This window comes from Pseudonaja textilis, chromosome 6 (genome assembly GCF_049901715.1).
Source record: "Pseudonaja textilis isolate UNSWEBS1 chromosome 6, rPseTex1.2, whole genome shotgun sequence".
NCBI classification, from domain to species: domain Eukaryota; kingdom Metazoa; phylum Chordata; class Lepidosauria; order Squamata; family Elapidae; genus Pseudonaja; species Pseudonaja textilis.
Genome location: NC_141995.1, coordinates 20611775 through 20631522, shown reverse-complemented (window position 1 = coordinate 20631522; position 19748 = coordinate 20611775). Strand labels below are relative to the sequence as shown.

General features: G+C 37.3%; 1 long non-coding RNA gene across 2 annotated transcripts in view; it reads right to left on the bottom strand.

Annotated features, from left to right (window-relative positions):
- LOC148125412 (uncharacterized) overlaps positions 1–19748 on the bottom strand; it is a 61023-nt gene that overhangs the window by 9410 nt on the left and 31865 nt on the right. For both annotated transcript variants that reach the window (XR_015744088.1, XR_015744087.1), the window contains exon 2: positions 626–668. This is a non-coding gene — a long non-coding RNA (uncharacterized LOC148125412). The remainder of the gene's footprint in view (positions 1–625; positions 669–19748) is intronic.

Sequence of the window (19748 nt, the reverse complement as noted above, 5' to 3'; positions counted from 1 at the left end):
CAGAGTATGAACAGAATATCAGAATCAAATAACAGATTCCCCCTTCCTCCCACCACATAGTAGTTAGATAAATAGTATTATTGTACTGGTTTTAAAAGTGCTGGGTATACAGAGTAATAATCACTCAGACAGTCTTGGAGCTATCTGATGAATTCACCCCAAAAAGGAGTAGTTTTGCCACATATGCTTATACTTCTTGCTTTTGTACAGATACGTATCTCAGTAAGCCATTTGATGAATTCTTGATGAGTCTACTGCTTGTTTTAATTTCCCATGAGGTTAATAAAGGAAGTTTACAGAAAGAAAATTTCCTATTTTCCTCCTCCCTTTGCAGCTTCCTGCAATCTTTGAAAAGCTTCTCAAGGGAGTTGCTGGCCAGTATGTGTGTTTGGGGAGCAGAAATGGAACTTCTTGAGGGAGGGCTTGAAAATATTACTTCTATGAGCTTGCTTAAGATGGCAATTATATAAACAGTTAACTAGAAATAAATACTGCAGAAGAACAAACTAAACAATGGTTACTCACAAATGGCAATTATATACAATAAAAGGAGGAGAGATAGAAATAAATTAAACCCTCCATAGTATAGAGACAGAATAATAAAAGAGAATAAAAGTAACCTTACCTGCTGCTGGAAATGCTATGCAAAGTGTGTCCAGTGTGTCTTCCTAAGAAGATACACAAGAACATTGAGAAACTACAGTCTTAATTGTGCACCCACTTCCCACAGCTCAGCAATAGATATCTTTAGGAGTGCATGATACATTTATTTTGAAACCCAATGCCAATTTGAGACTATTTCCCCGTTTTATCAGTGTGAAATGCCATTTTCTAGAATGCAACTTACTGTGCAAAATGAGTTAATTCTAAAATATCACCAAAGCCTGTGATACAAATGAGAATTAGATGGTGGATTGAGTTCTGGTAAGAAGATCTTTGTATTTCTCATCAGCCACTTGTAGCTGTTTCACATTTTGTTTTGGGTTACTTCTTGACTCTAGCAGTTCATGCCCGACAAGATTCCTCTGGTTTCTGCCCCATCAGGGAAGCTGAGCAAAACATGATCCTGAGTCACCAAAGAGTTAAAGAAGCTCATTATCTCTGAGAATATTCACCATTCCCTGCATTGAAGCAGACAATTCTATTATTCATTTAATAGAACTCTGCTGGAAACCAAACACAATTCTTATTCAGGGGAATGATTACTGTGTCTTGTTTAATTCTTGCCTAACAAATGTCAGCACTAATGTATTACAGATTATTCAGTCAATGTGATGGTTCTAGGTGAAAGAAGGGAACAGGATCCCTCCTTTTTTTAGTGTAAAAAGGGTCAGACGCATGACTTTCCACCACATGAGCTGAGATGAGGCTTGACACGAATCAATCAATCAGGCTCAGTTTTACAGTTATAGCACCTAATGCCTAAACATGAGCATATGGGTGCAAATTAGCACCCGATTATGAGCATACATGATCTTCTCCTGGAAGACAATAATATTGGCATTAAGCTCCTCAAGAGGGGAGATGCTGCTGGTTTTTAATATGTCTTAAATTATGTCAGGAAAAACACTGGAACATCACACAAAAGCCACAGTCGGTGTATATTGCTATCTCATAGAGCTGGAGATCTTTACAACAATATTGACACAAGAGCAGGCAAGCAAATGTCAGCCAATATAACATATGAAATACTTAACGTAACCAATTTTCAGCTGTCAATCAGCAGGGAATAATGACTGATGCAAGGAATCAATACAGCGCAATTGAATTCCAGCTCACAAACTTGTTTCGTTCGGCACTATAAAAGACTGTCAAATGTCACACCCCATGAGATGCAACAGGATTCCAAAGATTTATTTATTTCAAGCTCTGAAGTCTATTAGCAATAGTGCTCCTTGTGTAAGTAGAGAAGAAAAAAAACACACTGATGGCATTAAATTTTCAGCAATGACAATTTATTTCTTCTGAAGCCAATAAATAATGGTTTTCAGCTATATATAATTTTCCTTAGGCATTTACTACATCTACTAATAAGAAATCAAATGCAGTAATCTCAGATTGAACAAGAATTTTAAAACAGAACCTATTAACAACACTGACTAATAATATTGTAATGTTTAAAATGTAAGCAGTTGTAGAAAACAATTATCTATAAAGCCCAATAGTACTTCTGAGGTAATAGATTTTCTTATGAAATGTAATATAAGTATATTCCCAGAGGGAAGTGGAAAGGTAGAAATTAGAGATTTAAAAAACAAAAAAACTATAAGTACCACTTTTTTTGGATTGTAGGACTAAATTTAAGATTCTCATCACAAACATTGTCACTGGAATTGTCTTATTTCAAAACTCATACTGTCGTTCTATCGCTTTGGCTTATTTCTTTTATTTAACCCAACATCAGAAATGCTACTTTGGCCCTGTTAATCAATACATTCATCACAGTTAAGCCTTGAATAAAACCCCACTTATAGACTGCTACTATTATTTTTCTTCTGCCTTGTCAATGTCCTTATTTCAACAATACATTGGAGGAAATACCTATTTAGCCTTAGCCTTTTAATGACTAAAAAGAAGAACAAAATTCAAATCAGGCAACACCATTATGGCTTTATTATTAGATTTTATACTGCATTTATTAGTTTATAAGTAACTGAAGATGGCAAACATACCTAGTACTCCTTCCTTCTACTTTCCATACAACAGCAACCCTATGAGGTGAGTTGGGATGAAACAGAGTTACTGACCCAAAGTTACCCAACTGGCTTTCACAATCTCCTGGTTGCTAGGCCAGTGCTGTAAACACTGCACCAATCTGGCTCTTCCTCATTTACCTGCTGTATTTTCCTTCTAATGCAAATATCATAGAACATAGAATAATAAGAGTTGGAATGTCTTCTAATCCATCCCCCTTTGGTGATGGAGCATCCACATCTGAAGGCAAAGTATTCCATTGCTCTCATCATTAGCAATTTTCTCCTTAGTTCTAGGTATCTCCACTCCACAAGCCAGGCAAACACCTGGGCACAAACAGACCCCCCCCCCCCGATACCTCCAGTTCAAACACACCCCAACCAGGTACCCAGATGAAACCTAGCTTCTTAATAAATGATAGCCATCTGTTTACTCAAAGCCAAGCTGCACTAAAAGCCTCCAATACAGGAAACACAATGTTGCCAGCCAATCAAGACAAAAAAAAAAAAAAAAGCTACAAAACAGGCAGAAGATATTAGAAACACCAACCAAGCAGAACATAGCAAACTCCAAGACCAATAAACACAGACCAAGACTCCCAACCAATCAGGATGAAGAAAAAACCATTGTGGCACAGCAGTAGGCTAGCCCCAAATTTAAAACAGAAACGGCTGTGAAAGCCTGACTCACAGACGAACACAATACAGAAGCCTGATGATGGCAGATGAGATTCTGCTGAAACATTGCTACAACTTTAAAAGCACAACTATAATGACATGGGAAAATACCCGAACAAAGCTGAATACCATACATACATATATCTATATCTATCTGTATCTACCTATCAATATATGTATATTAGGACATACATACTTGTACTAGGTATCTAACTGGGATATAGAATAGCTCACTGAATCTCATTTGACCTAGAGAAAACAGAAGCTGTCCATTAACACTATGAGCCATACTTATTTTATTTTATTTATTTATTTGTCAAGTGATTATAAGATAATATGTATAAGTATAAACATAATTATGAATACATGAAATGGATACATATAAGAAAAAAATAAAAAGAAACAATAGGACAGGGACAGTTGGCATGTTGGTGCGCTTATGCATGCCCCCTACAGACCTCTTAGGAAAGGGGTGAGGTCAGTAGTAGACAGTCTAATGTTAAAGTTTTTGGGGTTTGCGGAAGAAACCCCAGAGTCAGGTAGAGTTTTCCAGACATTAACCACTCTGTTGCTGAAGTTGTATTTCCTGCAATCAAGTTTGGTGCGGTTTACCTTGAGTTTGTATCTACTGTGTGCTCTTGTATTGTTATGGTTGAAGCTGAAGTATTCATTGACAGGTAGGACATTGCAATGTATAATTTTATATACTATACTTAGATCGAACTGAAGGCGGCATAGTTCTAAGTTTTCTAGGTCTAGAATTTCAAGCCTGGTGGCATAAGGTATTCTGCAACAAGTATACATCTCAATTTCTTTAAGCCTGACTATGCAATATTTATCAAAGCTAACAAAATTTATAAAAAAACCTTTCTTCGTTTAGATTAGCTCCTATTTTTATATGCAGTTCTAAAAACAAGTTAGAAAGAAAGGAATGAAAGAGTTCAGCTGCTCTCTGTTTTATGATTCTTCACCAGAAGTGATATTGGCAAACTGCATAACTTGATATTGGAAGACTACCAGCATGTTATCTAATTTCAGCCACGAAATGACTGTACAGTCCATGATTTTATGAGGAAGTAGGATTACAGGTCACAAGAGCTCCTTTATTTCCCACCTGTAGCTTCTGACAACATTTTATTAAGGATTTTCCCATCTTCACTCTATGACCTACAGGGACAACATTCTAATAGCTGTTGCCAGACTGTTTCCAAAATGACATTAGCACAGGTTAGCAGTTTTGAAAAGTAGTATCAATTTATCTGAACTAGGTCCATGAGACTACCAATTTTCAACATGGAATGTAAGGTGAATAGAATGAGTTGTTATGTAATGAAGAAGAATGTTCAATGCAACTAAACATTTAATATACCTTTGTGATTTCATAAAATATTCCATGCACAAAATACTTGCAGTTCTGTTTTTAACAAGACACATTTACCATTGATCTCTTTAGCAAATAAGATCACTATAATTTTTTAAGAGAAAATAATAAAATCAATGTCATGTGAATACTATAAGAAAAGAAAGGTAAATATTTTGTTTACTAATGGCCCCCTTCATTACAAGTATAAAGAATTTTAACAATTTATCACCTTCTCTTAATGTTCAACACAGTGGTGGGATTCATTTTTTTTTATTACCGGTTCTGTGGGTGTGGCTTGGCTTGGTGGGTGTGGCATGGTCGGCATGGCAGGGGAAGGATACTGTAAAATCTCCATTCCCACCCCACTCCAGGGGAAGGATACTATAAAATCCCCATTCTCTTTCCCACCCCACTAATCTGTTTTCCAGCTGTGTTCTCCTGTGCAGGGCAGCAAAAGTAGAACCAGCTAATCAGCTGGGACTTGGTAGGCAGAGAATAGATGGGGACGGGGCCAGTCAGGTAGCATTCCAAACTTCTCAAAATTTCCACTACTGGTTCTCCGAACCACTCAAAATTTCTTCTACCAGTTTTTCAGAACTGGTTAGAACCTGCTGAATACCACCTCTGGTTCAACAAAAAATTTCTTCATTCCATATTTCATCTCATATCTATGAACAGAGCCTTACAGCCTTGTCATCCAGTCCTTGTCAGCAAAAGTCCATTAAGGATTACCAGAAATAACACCATATCTTTTTAAACCTTGATCATCTAAACCAGTGAGGTCTTTATGTTCCTGACTTTTGCTTTTAATAGTCTTGATCTTTAATCCCTTCAAATAATGTCCTACACTTTTTTTTCAGTGCTTCTTTGTCTCTACGCAGAAAAATGTTCAGAAGGTTAACAGATCTTTTTTGGAGATCATTTCATAGATTCAGTAAGAAAGTTACTCAAATCACTCTTTTGATTTCCCACTTGCACATTTCAATTATTCAGTTTCAATTATTAAGACATCAGCAGATTTTATTTGCATATCCTGTGAAAGCTCTTTTTCCATATCAGCCTATCGTTTTCAAATCCACTTTCAGTTTGGTCCAAGTCCCATCTGGCAAAATTTGTTCCTCTTCCATCTCCTAAAAGCCACTTATCTATAATGGCATGTTTAACTTCTGGATTCATTGCTCACAAATATCCTTGAATATGATTAGTTTTAAACAGTGGTGGGATTCAAAATATTTTACTACCGGTTCTGTGGGCATGGCTTATTTGATGGCATGGCTTGGTGATCATGTGATTGGGTGGGCATGCTTGGTGGTCATGTGACTGAGTGGATGTGCTTGGTGGTCATGTGACTGGGTGGGCATGGCCAACTTGGCGTCACTCACATCAAGGGGTGCCTTGCCTGGCCTCAAAGAGATACAATTTCCCTCTCTATTTATTTACTATTACTGAACATTGAAAATACACCCTTTAATCCTATGTATATATGCCATATGTGTACATACATATTACATAGTATAGTGTGTGTAAAGGCACATAAAAAGATACATTATCTGCTATATATACTGTATGTGTATGTCCACACACACACACACACCCAGCTCTTCTAAAACTATACACATTCAACCTCACTGCATTTGAAAAAACATACTCATAGTTCACTTTCTGCCACACATTTAACTATAACTTCTGTACATTAGAACATTGCACACACCTTCAGATTTACTTCCTCAGCCTGCACATGACCGTTAGATCCAGGAGATATCATGGATTGAGTAAAATGTGGTGAAACTCACTTAACAACGCTCTTGCTTAGCAACCAAAATTTTGGGCTCAATTGTGGTCATAAGTGAAGGACTATCTCTGCCTTCCTCTGCATGGCAGCCTCATCCTAGTAAACTCCTCTGCCAATTTTCTTCTCTGTTAGAGGCACAAAAATAATCGAGATTCCAGATGATATAAAGTCTCCTGCTAGAACAGGGGGTTGGACTAGATGGCCTCCAAGGTTCCTTCTAACTCTGCTATTTTATGATTCTGTAAGGATCTTCTGCTGGAGCAGGGGGGGTAGACTAGAACAGGGGTCTTCAAACTTGACAGCTTTAAGACTTGTGGACTTCAACTCCCAGAATTCCTCCTCTAGTCATGTTAGCTCAGGAATTCTGGGAGTTGAAAGTCCACAAGTCTTAGACTTGCCAAGCTTGAAGACCCTTGGACTAGAAGATGACCTCCAAGATCCCTTCCAGCCCTAGATTGCTGTGCTGTTTCAAAGAGTCTTCTGAAGCCAGGTTTTGTGTCCTTCCTTCCTCTCCTTTTTTTCTCTCTCCTTCCCTCCTTCCATGTATCTATCCATTCATTTATCCATATCTCATTCACTTTCTCCTCCCTCCCTCTTTCTTTCTTCTCTCCCTTCCTTCCATCCCATCTTTCTTTGTCTATCGCTTTTCTTCCTTTCTCTCTTTTTCTTTCATTCTTTTTTTTCTTTCTTCTCTCGTCTCTCTCTCTCTTTCTCCCTCCCTCTCTTTCCCTCTCCCTCTCTTTCTCCCTCTTCCCTTTCTCCTTCCGTCTCCCGTTATAAAGCTAGGAGAGGAGACCCACCCGAAACACACACCCATACACACTTCCAAGTGCCTGGCAGCATTGCTCGTTACAAGAGTTCTTCCTGGCCATTCTCTGGGTAGGCAAGGCTTCCGGGTCCAACAAAGGGGCTGCGGGCAGGACTCCCTCTCCTCCCACTTTTGGGGAAAGTTAAGGGCTGGGGAAATAAAGCTAGGAGAGGAGACTCACCTGAAACAAACACACACACACATGCTCCCCTCTTTCTCTGCTTGTTTTTTCTGTATGACCAAGGAGGACGAGAGCAGTCAGCCATTTGGGGAGGCTTCTTGTGCTGCGAAAGAGGCGGCTGGAGGCAACTTTTTTTGGGGTCTCCAGCCACCTCTTTCGCAGTGCAAAAAGCCTCCTCCAACCAGCTGACTACTCTTCTACTCTTCGGCCATGCAGAACAAACAGGCAGAGAAGGAGGAGAGAATATATCCGGTTGGGAGAGGCTTCTTGCACTGAAAAAGGGGTGGCTGGACATGTGGTCACCTACTGGCTGGCCGGGCCAGGCCGGAAGCGGTGTATCTGCCGGGAGAAGGAAGAAAGCATGCTCTGGGAGGGTGGGCAGGTGGGCAGATGTCTTGGGGCCACTGCACATGTGCACTGCACATGTGCAGAAGCCCCGGGACTTCTGCCCAAGCTGCACCATGGCCACCACATGGTAGGGAAAGCTAGGAAAGTGACCCGGGCAAGTGAGTGACCGGGTGATCAGGCGACTGGATCAGGGACATGGCCAGCCAGGAGTCACCACCGGTTCGACGACCAAGGCCAAATCACCACTACCTGTTCGCTCCAACCAGTGAGAACCGGTTGAATACCACTTCTGGTTTTAAAGTATTTTTCTCATTCCATGTTAATAAGCCATTTTTTTCTCCTTTAATTATAATTTTTATTTTCCTCTGGTTCCCTCTGTTGTCCAATGTTCTAATACCCGTCTTGTCATGTTTTCTTTCAAGAATTGAAAAAACTAGAATTTTTTCACAAGAAGGATTTCCATGACCAATTTAAAATCTTATTATCAAATCTAGCCACAATCAATTTATAGCTTTCCAAAATCAACAGTCTAGTCACCCTCTAATATACTTATTTTATAATTTTACTTTTCCCCCAAACTGAAATGAAAAAGACAAATTTCATGGTTTCTGCTAATGATAGGATACCCTTTGGAGGTTGAAATAATTTTTACAAATAAATATGGGTCTTGATCAAAAAAGGTTACCCTGCCTTAATAGTAGAGACAGGTCAGCATGCAAGAACTATTTCTATTCACAGAGGGGCACCATTGGATCTCATATACAGCTGATGTTCTACTTCCTTGGAAAATAATGATACCAGTAATATTGTAGGTCCCAGTGAAGATGACAACAGATTGATTCATGAGTGAGCAGATAGTTTAAAGCAGGGCCATTTAGAAGTAATCACTTATTGTTTTGTAATAATAGCAGTTTTTTTTTTAAATTATTAATTAATCAATATTTTGCTGGTATCACAGAGCAAAATGGTTCAATTCTTATTTCCTGCTTTCTTTCCTTCTCTATTTTTAAAAAGTACACACAGAGAGAGAGAGAGACACACACACACACACACACACACACATTTATATACCTGTCAATTCCACATCTGTGATTCTGGTCAGTTCACATAGTTAGAAACAATCAAATAACACAACCAATAAACAAAATACAGGGAAATAGTAAGCATATAATAATCCTGGGGGGGAAACAAAATTGAAAATCATAAACATTAAAAGCAGGTAAGTGCAAGTCATTGGTCAATCAATTTTAACAAGACAAAGAATAAGGGAGTTTATAAATGATTATATCACCAGGTCAATAAAATGGTATTTGTAGTGCTCGATTCTTTATTTGTTACATTAGTATAACGCTTTTCATTCAGGAGTTTCAGCTCATGCTTACTCCTCCTTTCTGCAGACCAACAACACTCTAAGGTTGGGTTGAGAGAAAATGACTGGGTCCAAATCATTCTGTACCTGGGGGTCAATGAGAACTTGTTCCGAAACCAGCACAGTTAAACACTATTTCACATTTGTTGTCAATAAATCCATTTCAATATTTTTCTTGGAGAGAAACATAATTAGTTACTTTTAAGTAGATTTTCTATTCCTGAAGAGCCTACCTCTGTGTGTCTGAAGTTTAGATGAATTTAATTCCACCTTATTTAATTTTACTTTCCCCTCTTGTGACCAAAGTCATCATCTTCACCTGCAGGTTTTGTGATATCATCTTCACCAGCAGGTTTTGTGATATCATCTTCACCTGCAGGTTTTGTGACATCTTTCATGCAAGATCTCAGATTACTTTAATTTTTTTTAAAAAAAAAACAGTTAATACAATAATTTTATGTACTTAAGATAGGTATTTCTATGTACTGTGTCATGTTATTTATTAATTTGAGGGGAGATGATATGTGCTTAAAGTCTGAAGTTAAGATTATGTTCTATCATTGTTGTAGTTGTGACTGTTATTATAATAACTGGTCCTTGACATTATCTCATCTTAAGTGTAGTACAGGTTATGCTATTATGTCAACAAACTAATTTGGCTCCTTTCAATTTAAATGAATCAAAACATTATATTTAGTGGATCCCCATCAACTCCTTAATCTCCATTAATTTTTGAATGAAATAAAGATATTTCTTACCACAAACAGAAATCATAGAAGCACCTTCAGTACAGAGTCATTCTATTGGTCCACATAAAACAGAATAGTATTGCTAACATTGTCATTTTTAAGGATCCTAACTTAAGAAATACCAAGGACCAAAATTGGATATTTCCAATGCAATCTTCTGAATCATAAAATATAGACAACAATTGCTAGCTTTTATCCTTCTATGTTCCCCCATTGCATATCTGAAGTTACATTACATTTTTTTATGGATATTAAATCTATGTTAATTTGTTTCTACCAGAAAATTAGATAAAATGGAGATTAATTTAGCCCTATATGAAATTCACTTTTAGTATTATCTTTCATTTATGAAATAGACAGTGGTGGGATTCAAAAATCCCAGCAACTGATTCGCTGCCCAGTTGCTGGGTGGGCATGGCCATGATGGGCATCGCCTACCAAAACTTCCGGGAGGCCATTTTTTGCCTTCCCAAGGGTCCAGAGGCTTCCTTCGGGCCTCTGGGAGGGCAAAAATAGTCTCCCCCAGGCTCTGGAGCGCCTCTGGCAGCTGGAAACAGGCCCATCTCCAGATTTCTGGGAGGGCTGTTTTTTCGCCTTCCCAGGGGTCTGGAGGCTTCCCTCGGGCCTATGGGAGGGAAAAATGGCCTCCGTGGGCTCTGGAGGCCCTCTGGAAACTGGAAACAGGTCCGTTTCTGGACTTCCAGTACTTCCAGAAAGCCCATTTTCCCCCCCTTCCAGAGCCTACACGCAGACTCTGTACTTACCTGCATAGAAAATGGGCCATGTGAAGACTCCTAGGAGGGGCAGCTCAGGGTGGGCAGGGCCAGACAATTGGTTCAAATACCGGTTTGGTAAATCAGATGCAAATTTAACATCTGGTTTGCCCGAACTGGTCTGAACCAGTTAAATCCCACCCCTGGAAATAGATCACATAAGAAAAAGATGAATATACAATATACATGAACCAATTATTCCTTCGTGAGTATTGTACAGAAAACAGAAGAAAGAAATAGTAAAGCTAGAGATAAAAGTTATGAGATTAGGAAAAGAAACCTTGTTAAAACCTAGTAAAAGGAAACATAGTTAAATAGTTCACAACTAATGAGGCTTCTTGAATGAAAAATGTTTTTCTTTTTCTTTAATCAAAAAAACCAGTACAGTTGCCTTTGAAAAGCACTTGTGAGACAGTTATGACCCAGATGACTGAGAATCTCCGACATATTTAAAACTAATTTAATCAAATATTGCCCAGTATTGATTAATTGATACATTGATTACTAGTGGCAAAATTATGATATCCACTATTTTTCTACCAGCTTTTTTACTAATTCATTTACACATCATTATTAAACATTTTCCCAAAATACACATATTCATTTATTTGCTCTAATTTTTCTTCATGTACACATAACTCATAATAGTTTTCTCCCTTTTCCTTGTCAAAAACAATTACCTTGTTCTTTGACAGATTAATTTTCAGATCCATTCTTCTCACTGAATCACAAACCTACCTAACATCTGTTGGAAAATATTTGTATTCTCAGACATAAATTTTTTGTTTAAAAAGGAATAATTTTTTGCTTAAAAAATAAATGTATATAGGTGCCCAATTGATTTTTGACTGAGGATAGAGTACACCATTAAAATCAGCATATTACAGCAACAACAATAACCCCACATTAAACATAGTAAAAAAAAGTTTTAAACTGTCATAAGGAATCAAGACAGATATAAAACTTGGCAGAAAATCCAGGTCTTTGGAATCTTTCAAAAGGCAGGCAGGTTTTGGGAGTAATCTTAATCTCAGGATGAATGCTATATAGGGCAGGTACAGCAACAGAAAAACAACAACATGTCTCTTGAATTCCCTATCACAATCTAACTGATGGGATTTGGAGCATGTCCACCTCATCAGTTCTTATTGGATAGCTAAAGTATTTATAGATAGGGAGTCCTACAATAACCAGGTTCAGTGCCATGAAGGGTTTCATAGGTAATAATCAGTACCTCAAACTGCACCTAGAAGCTTCCTGGTACCTAGTATGACATGTGAAGCAATGGTGTTATAAGGCTACATTGAAATGTGCCCATAACTATTTGTGCCACTGCCTTCTGAATTAATAGTTATCAAATAGTCTTTAAGGCCAGTCCATATAGAATGCATTGCATAATCCAGATTGATAGTGAGCAAGTTATGAATAACCATGAGTACAACCTCCTGAGTCCTGATGCAAGAATTGGTGCAACTAGGTTTGTGCAAACCCAGATCATGTCTGTCACCTACTTTTTATACCTCCACATCTTCATATAAGTTTGTAACTATTCCTTATATCCATAGGCACATTAAAATAAAACACACACACACAGAAGCATGAAACATTTTTGGCTTACTCTCTAGTTAGGCTTGGTCCATTTGCTATGCTTTTCATTTATTCTCATAGCCATCACATGTCCATTGCCACACTTGACATTCATCTTTCCATTTCATATCATGGAAAATGTTCCTTAATTTATACCTATTCATTTAATCATCCAAAGGTTTAAATCAATCATTTCTTTCCCAGGTCCATGCATTTCTCAATGATTTGCTGAAGTACATAAGTCTATCTATGCATACACCCTCATTGACATTAAAGCACATTGCACTTTTGTACGCTCCTAGATTTTGTATCTCCCATGTCCCTTTGCAATTAATATCCTCCCAAACTCCTCCCCAAGCCAAAAACTAATCTCCAATAGGATTGAGAAACAGTTTGGTGTAGCAGACCGTGAAGTAGAATCCTATTTTAAGAAAAAAGCCAGTTGAATGACCTTGGGCCAGTTCCTTTCTCTCAGCCTTATAAAGCAGTCAGTAGCAAGCAATTCTTAAATATTGGCAAGAAAACTACCGACAGTAATCCAGGTAATTACCAGGAATCAACCCTGACCTGAAGGCACCAAAACAAATAAGCAAACAAGCAAGCAAACAAGCAATCAAACAAACAAACTTTTTTCCTCCCATGGGGAATGATAACACATTCTTTTTGCTTGATGGTTGTGGCAGAGGAAGGATTCTATAAAATCTCCAGTCAGAGATGGCATTTGCCGGTTCTCCAAACTACTCAAAATTTCTGCTACCTGTTCTCCAGAACTGGTCAGAACCTGCTGAATACCACCTCTGCTCTGAATCATTTAAAATCATTCAATTTTACATGACTACCAAACATAATAAATATCTCTTGTTCACACTTCCAACACACTTCTTTTCTATTTTTCCCCAAGATCTATTTGTGACACTTTTTTTTAAAAAAAAGTGTTGTTTGACATTTGACATCCCTCACTACCACTGTAAACTTCACTAATTCTCACTTTTTCCTATAAATAATTACATCAGTCACATCAGCCTCACACATACTTATAAATACATATACAGTATATACACCCCCCACACATATATTCCTTCCTTCCATGTATACCTATGAATAGACTTTTCTTTTAACAACTTATACATTTGCCTGTGGTTGCATATGCACCCCAATTACTTTAAAATAAAAATAATTTTAGTTTGTGTAGTTATTTTTAAATGTGAAACAAGTTTACATTTAAATGTGAACCAAATAAACTCTTAGTTCATTTAGTTGATAGTCATATCAATGAATTATTCACAGTCCATCCTTTGTTCATACTAGAGCCCTCACATTGAAACTCACTTGTACTGAAGTGAAGAGGGCAGACACCCACTTTTCATTTTTCCAACAGCCCCTCTGTTACCTTTAAGACCATTATTGAGCAGTCAACATATTGAATTAATTTCCCCCCCCCCAAATAAATCGGGACTGAAATAATAAAAGGGCTTCTAAAAACGGTTGAAAATATGCTTGGCTTTCTGTGTGCATATTGAAAATGCAGAGCAAAATAGCCAAAATTGACTAACAGAAACAGACTGCTAAGCTGAAACAAGATTACAAATGACTTTAACATCAAATGATGGGCTGTCATTTGTTCTGAAATAATTAACCACATTCTCTCTCTTTTTCTGTCTTTTCTCCAACTGCCAAAGGCCTGAAGGAAGACCAAACTTTCCTCACTAGGCAGCACTTGGAAGTTTGGCAGATGCTCCAGCCGGTATTCAGTATTTTTGGATTCAGTTCTTCACATCTGTCAGTGGTCAGACAATTTTTGAAGTGTAGTCTAGTCTAGCTTGTCCCCTTTAATGCAATAACTTTATCAATCAATGATTATTTATATTCACCCCTTTTCATGGTGAGCAACTGTGGTTTCAAAAACCAGAGGTTTCTTTTTCCTTATAACTATCCATCTGTCTTTAATAACAGCAATAATAGCAACTATGCCTGGCAGCAGCTGTTAAAAATGCAGCTTCGCCTTCTTTTAAAATAAAATATAATAATCAGACAGGTGCCATTATATTTGCTCATCTGATATGCCACTCTAATTCTATTTGGTATAAAATAGGGGTGTCAAACTGGCAGCCCAGGGGCTGGATGCATCACGTGCAGGCCACACCTACCCAGCTCCGTGAAGGGAAAAAAATGTCATGATACATCATGTAATAGCAACATGATATGGCGAGCTTGACATCCATGGGATAAAAGCACAACTTTAGTGCATAACATTTTGTGTTTACGTCTGATTAGGTTGGCTTGGAATTCACTTATTATTACCATTTTCATATATTTCACAGGCTTAGTTGAAGCTAAATTATACTCCATGCTCTTAGTCATAAAAAAGAAACATATATGGCTTCCTTCTTCATAATTTATAAAGTCAAAAATGTACAAAAATCCCTGAAGCATTGTTTTTCTCATATTTTTGGTTGGGGGGAAATGGAATGTAGTTAGTTTTATATGGACAATGTCTTAAGGATTGTTTTTTGAGTAATAACTGCAAATAACTGTTCTACTGGATATTATAATTAGTAATATATATTTTCATTTCTTTCCCCTCAATGAAAAAGTTGGGACCTGTTCATAATTTTTTATCATACTTTGGAGAGACAACCTGCTTTCCTAAACTAGTTCACCAACATATTCCACACATATAAATGTCATTTTACCCTGAATATGCTTTCATAGAAGGCATTCAGACATGCATTTTTCCAGTGATACCTAAACCATTTTGTTCATTGGCACATAGGAACTCTTAGCGCAAAACAAAAAATAAAATTGATACATATTGTCCAGTCACTTGTTGAGATGGATGGCTATAGAAGTCAAATAAGTAAGTATAATTTCCACTATTGTTTGAACCTATGCCTTATTTTATTAAGATTATTTAATAATCATCTTCTTTGGAAAACAAGTTTTCTTTTCTTTCTTAATTTATATTTGTTTTTAATTTATATTTGTTTGTAACTGCAGCCCTGGGTGATTACCATAAGATTATGTTGTTATTGTCTCTAAAAGATTGGACACATGTTGATAAGACACATAATAAAGAGCAAGTATTCTTTTCTTTATCTTTCTCCACCATTTTTTCTAGTTTCTAGCACAAAACACACCATATAATTTTTATTTCATCTTCATCTCTTACCTGGTTACATAGAAATCTATATAATGCATCATCATCATCATTTTAGCCATTCTCTATCCACAGCAAGATGGAGGCCTCTTTTGCATGTTTTCAACCAATATGGTCCTGTTTTCTTTTGACAATTGGGCCTGCAATACTTGCTGATGTCGTTGATCTATCTTATTTTAGGTCTCTTTTGTGGACATTTTTTATTAATATAATGTACTAATAAAATAAGCCCAAGATTGAAAATCAAGCTTGTCAGATGCTACATCTTTTCTATCCTGCTCCACGTAATGGAGAGTTGGTCTCTGACAGAAAGCCACTTAGAAGAGATAAGAGCTTTTGAAATGTGGATTTATGGGTGGCTGTTATGTATCAGTTGGGTTGACAAAATCAGAAATGAGAAGGTGATAAGCCACCTGGGAAAGCCAAGGGAAATCATCAAAACCATAAAGAAGCAAAAGTTAGAATATTTTGGACATCTGATGCAACATCCAGAAAAATACAACATACTTCACTTAATCCTCCAGAGAAAGACTGAAAGCAGATGAGGTCCAGGCAGAAGAACTTAATGGCTTCAAAATCTAAGGGACTGGTTTGGACAAAACTCAACAATATTTTTTCATGTGGCTGTTGAAAAAAATAGGATTTCCAACATGATCGCCAATGTCTGATGATGGATATGGCACAACAAGAAGAATAGATATCCACTATTAAGTTGACTTTAATAAAAAAAATATTAAAAGTAAATGTATAACCTTAACCTTTCTTTGTACACAGTGAACACTGGTGCCCTTTAAATTCTATAATGGCTCTGTTTATTTTTCAAACTCTATTTTTATATGGCCATGTAAGGCAACATTCAATTTTGTGATGACAGGAAATAAGATAATGCACACTGATCTTTCAGTATACTTCTTTAGCCATCTTATAGCGAAAAAAATTATTCAAAAGCATTTATTTATTTTTTTAAAAAACTTTTCACAGGGAACCTTGACATCAAAAGAGAACAATTGTTACCATTATTTGTATGGATCCTGCCACTTGGAAAGAATTTACCTTCAGAGTTGATCTGAAAATCATTAAAAATAAATCACAGCTGCAGATTTTTTTAGGAATATATAGAAATACTTATGAAAAATAATACCTGGCCACCATCTAGAAAATAGTTTGCACCAAGAAGGAAAGGTTTAGAAGCCTTTGTACAAATTTTTAAGCACAACGTTTATCTTTCAAAATAAAAAGGGTCGACATATAAATCTAGATTGTCTTTGTCGTGTGTGAGTTTATGCAGACACTCACAGACTTTTAAGAGATGGTTTAAATCTTCAGTCAGCTTTATGACTTTATATTATTCTTTGTCCTGGCTGCCATACATTCATTTGATGCTTTTTGGAAAGTATATAACTGGATTATTTGGAATAGCAGTCACAATGCAACATTCAACATATTGATATGATTCATGGTTTTGACATGAAAAGGATGGCCACATTTGGATAGAGTGAATAGAATTCAGAGATTAAAAAGACTTTCAGAGGATACAAAGTTTAATGAAATGCATGCACACTGATTTGTACTTTTTCTAGATTTTTCCTATTTTTAAAAGCTGGAATTCTTTTTCAACAGAGATATCCTACAGTCTAACAATTAGAGAGGACAATGGTGATCAACTATATATATTTCTGATTAGTTTTAAAAATGATTTGTCACTGTTTCACCATGATCTCCTGGAACCTGTCATATTTTTAATCATTTTGCTTTATGGATTTTCCACATCACATTTACTTACGCGAAAGATCAGTTAACTAAATTGTGTAATTTAGAAGCTTAAAATATTCATTTCTAAGAAAGAATATGTCGCTACTAATTTGTGATCCGCCCACTATCTCCACTTGCTTTCTTCCATTCTTTTACTGGACTGAGGATATCAGTTAGCTTCTTCAGCCATACATCATTACCATCATTATGAACTATCAGGAGAATTTCATTTAATGATTTAGAAATTCTGTGTATTCTAGTGTTTCCAAATGCTCTTTGGGACAATTTGCAAATATTCCCTTATTAACTTTTGCTAAACATGTTTTACAGAAGCATGATAATCATGATTTTTATTTGTCATGTATATGTACACCATTTGTTTAAGAGCCCAGGACACTGTATCTCTTCCCCTAGTGTTTTCCACAATAACGTATTAAATAATAGACTACTGAGTCCTGAAGATATCTTTCTTTTGTTTTGATGCTGACTGTTTGGATTCCCTTACATTTTTTTTACAAATAAAATTTAATATTTAATGCAAACTGAAACTGTTTAATTTAGTATATATAATATAATATAGAGCATGATGGCTCGGTGGTTAAAGATGCTGAGATTGTCAGCTTGATAGCTAACATCCCGAGTTCAAGATCCGAGCACTGTACAACCAAGGTGAAATCCCCTTACTTGAATAGAATAGAATAACAGAGTTGGAAAGGATCCTGGAGATCTTCTAGTCCAACCCCCTGCTTATACTATATAGCCTATACCATTTCAGACAAATGGCTATCCAATTTATTCTGAAAAGTCTCTTCCAGTGTTAGAGCCTTCACAACTTCTGGAGGAAAGTTGTTCCACTGATTAACTGTTTTAACTGTTTTAACTGTCAGGAAATTTTCCTTAGTTCTAGGTTTCTTCTCTCCTTGATTAGTTTCCATCCAAGTTTGTTTCTTGTCCTAACCCTCAGGTGCTTTGGAGAATTTCCTTCTCTTCTTTGTGGCAGCCCCTGACATATTGGAACACTGCTATCATGTCACCCCTAGGCCTTCTTTTTATTAAACTAGACATACCCAATTCTAGCAATTGCTCTTTATACAGTATGTTTTACCCTCCAGTGTCCTAATCATCTTTGTTGCACTTCTCTGCACTGCTTCTAGCATCTCAACATCTTTTTTACATCATGGGGACCAAAACTGGATGTAGTATTCCAAGTGTGGCCTTGCCAAGACATTATAAAGCGGTATTAATATCTTGATCTTGATTCTATCCCTCTGTTTATGCATACCCTAGAACTGTGTTGGTTTTTTTGACAGCTGTAGCACACTGCTAGCTCATATTTAAATGATTGTCCATTAGGACTCTAAGATCCCTCTCAGAGCTACAACTATTGAGTGAGATACCACCTATACTGTATCTGTGCATTTTATTTTTCTTGCCTAAATGTAGAACTTTACTTGCCCCTGTTCCTGTCTATCTAATAGTTCAAAAGCATGCAAATGCATGTAGGTTGATAGGGACCACTTTGGTGGGAAGATTACAGCATTCTGTGCAACTTTGGTTTATAGCCACACTGGACACATGACCGCAGAAGTTGTGTTTGGACAACTTTGGCTCCCTTGGCCAAGAAACAGAGATGAGCAAGTGCCCTAGAGCAGTGGTCACCAACCAGTGGGCCGGGGACCACTGGTGGTCCACGAGAAAATGTTGCGGTCTACAGAGAAATGTCATCCCAAAGCACCCGCCCAAAGCAATTAATCCAGGCTGTGGAGGAACACCGCCCACATGGCCCATAGGAACACAAGGCTTGCATTGCTTGCATTGCGAACAACACAAGGTAGTGAGGGTAGGGGGGAAAGGTCGGAGGTGAGGGACTTGCCCCACTTGCCCCACACATCTCGCCTTGCCACGGGGCTGCTTCTTTCTGCTTTCTTGTTCTGCTTTTGACTGCATACAAGGAAAGCAGCAGAAGTCTTTCTTTCTCTTCCACAAAGCCCACCAGAAATGAGCCTTTGGGACCCTGCAAGGCATCTTGTTCTAAGAGACTGTGCTGGTGCAACAAGTCTCACAAAGACTCATTTCTGGCAGAGTTTGGGGAGAGAAAGAAAGACTTCTACTGCTTCTGCCACTTTCCTTGCATGAAGCCAAAAGTCTCTCTGTCTCTCTGTCTCTCCCTCCCTCCCTCCCTCTCTCTCTAAGAATGGAGCTGAAAATGGTATCCTGTGATCCCAAATAAAGAATGATCGGTTGATAAGAAAATGGGGTGGGGGATTTTCCTTCAGACTTTTTTGGGGATTTTCCCAGGGTCTCTGGTCCATGGGATTAAAATTATGAGTTTGGTGGTCCCTGAGGTCCAAAAGGTTGGTGATCCTTACCCTAGAGTTGATATGACTGACAGAAAAACCTTTACCTTTAAAAAACATATAATATACTTGCATGCATATATGCATACATTTTGGGATGTATAATTAATGAGGTTGTTTTAATTTATTGTTATATAAATG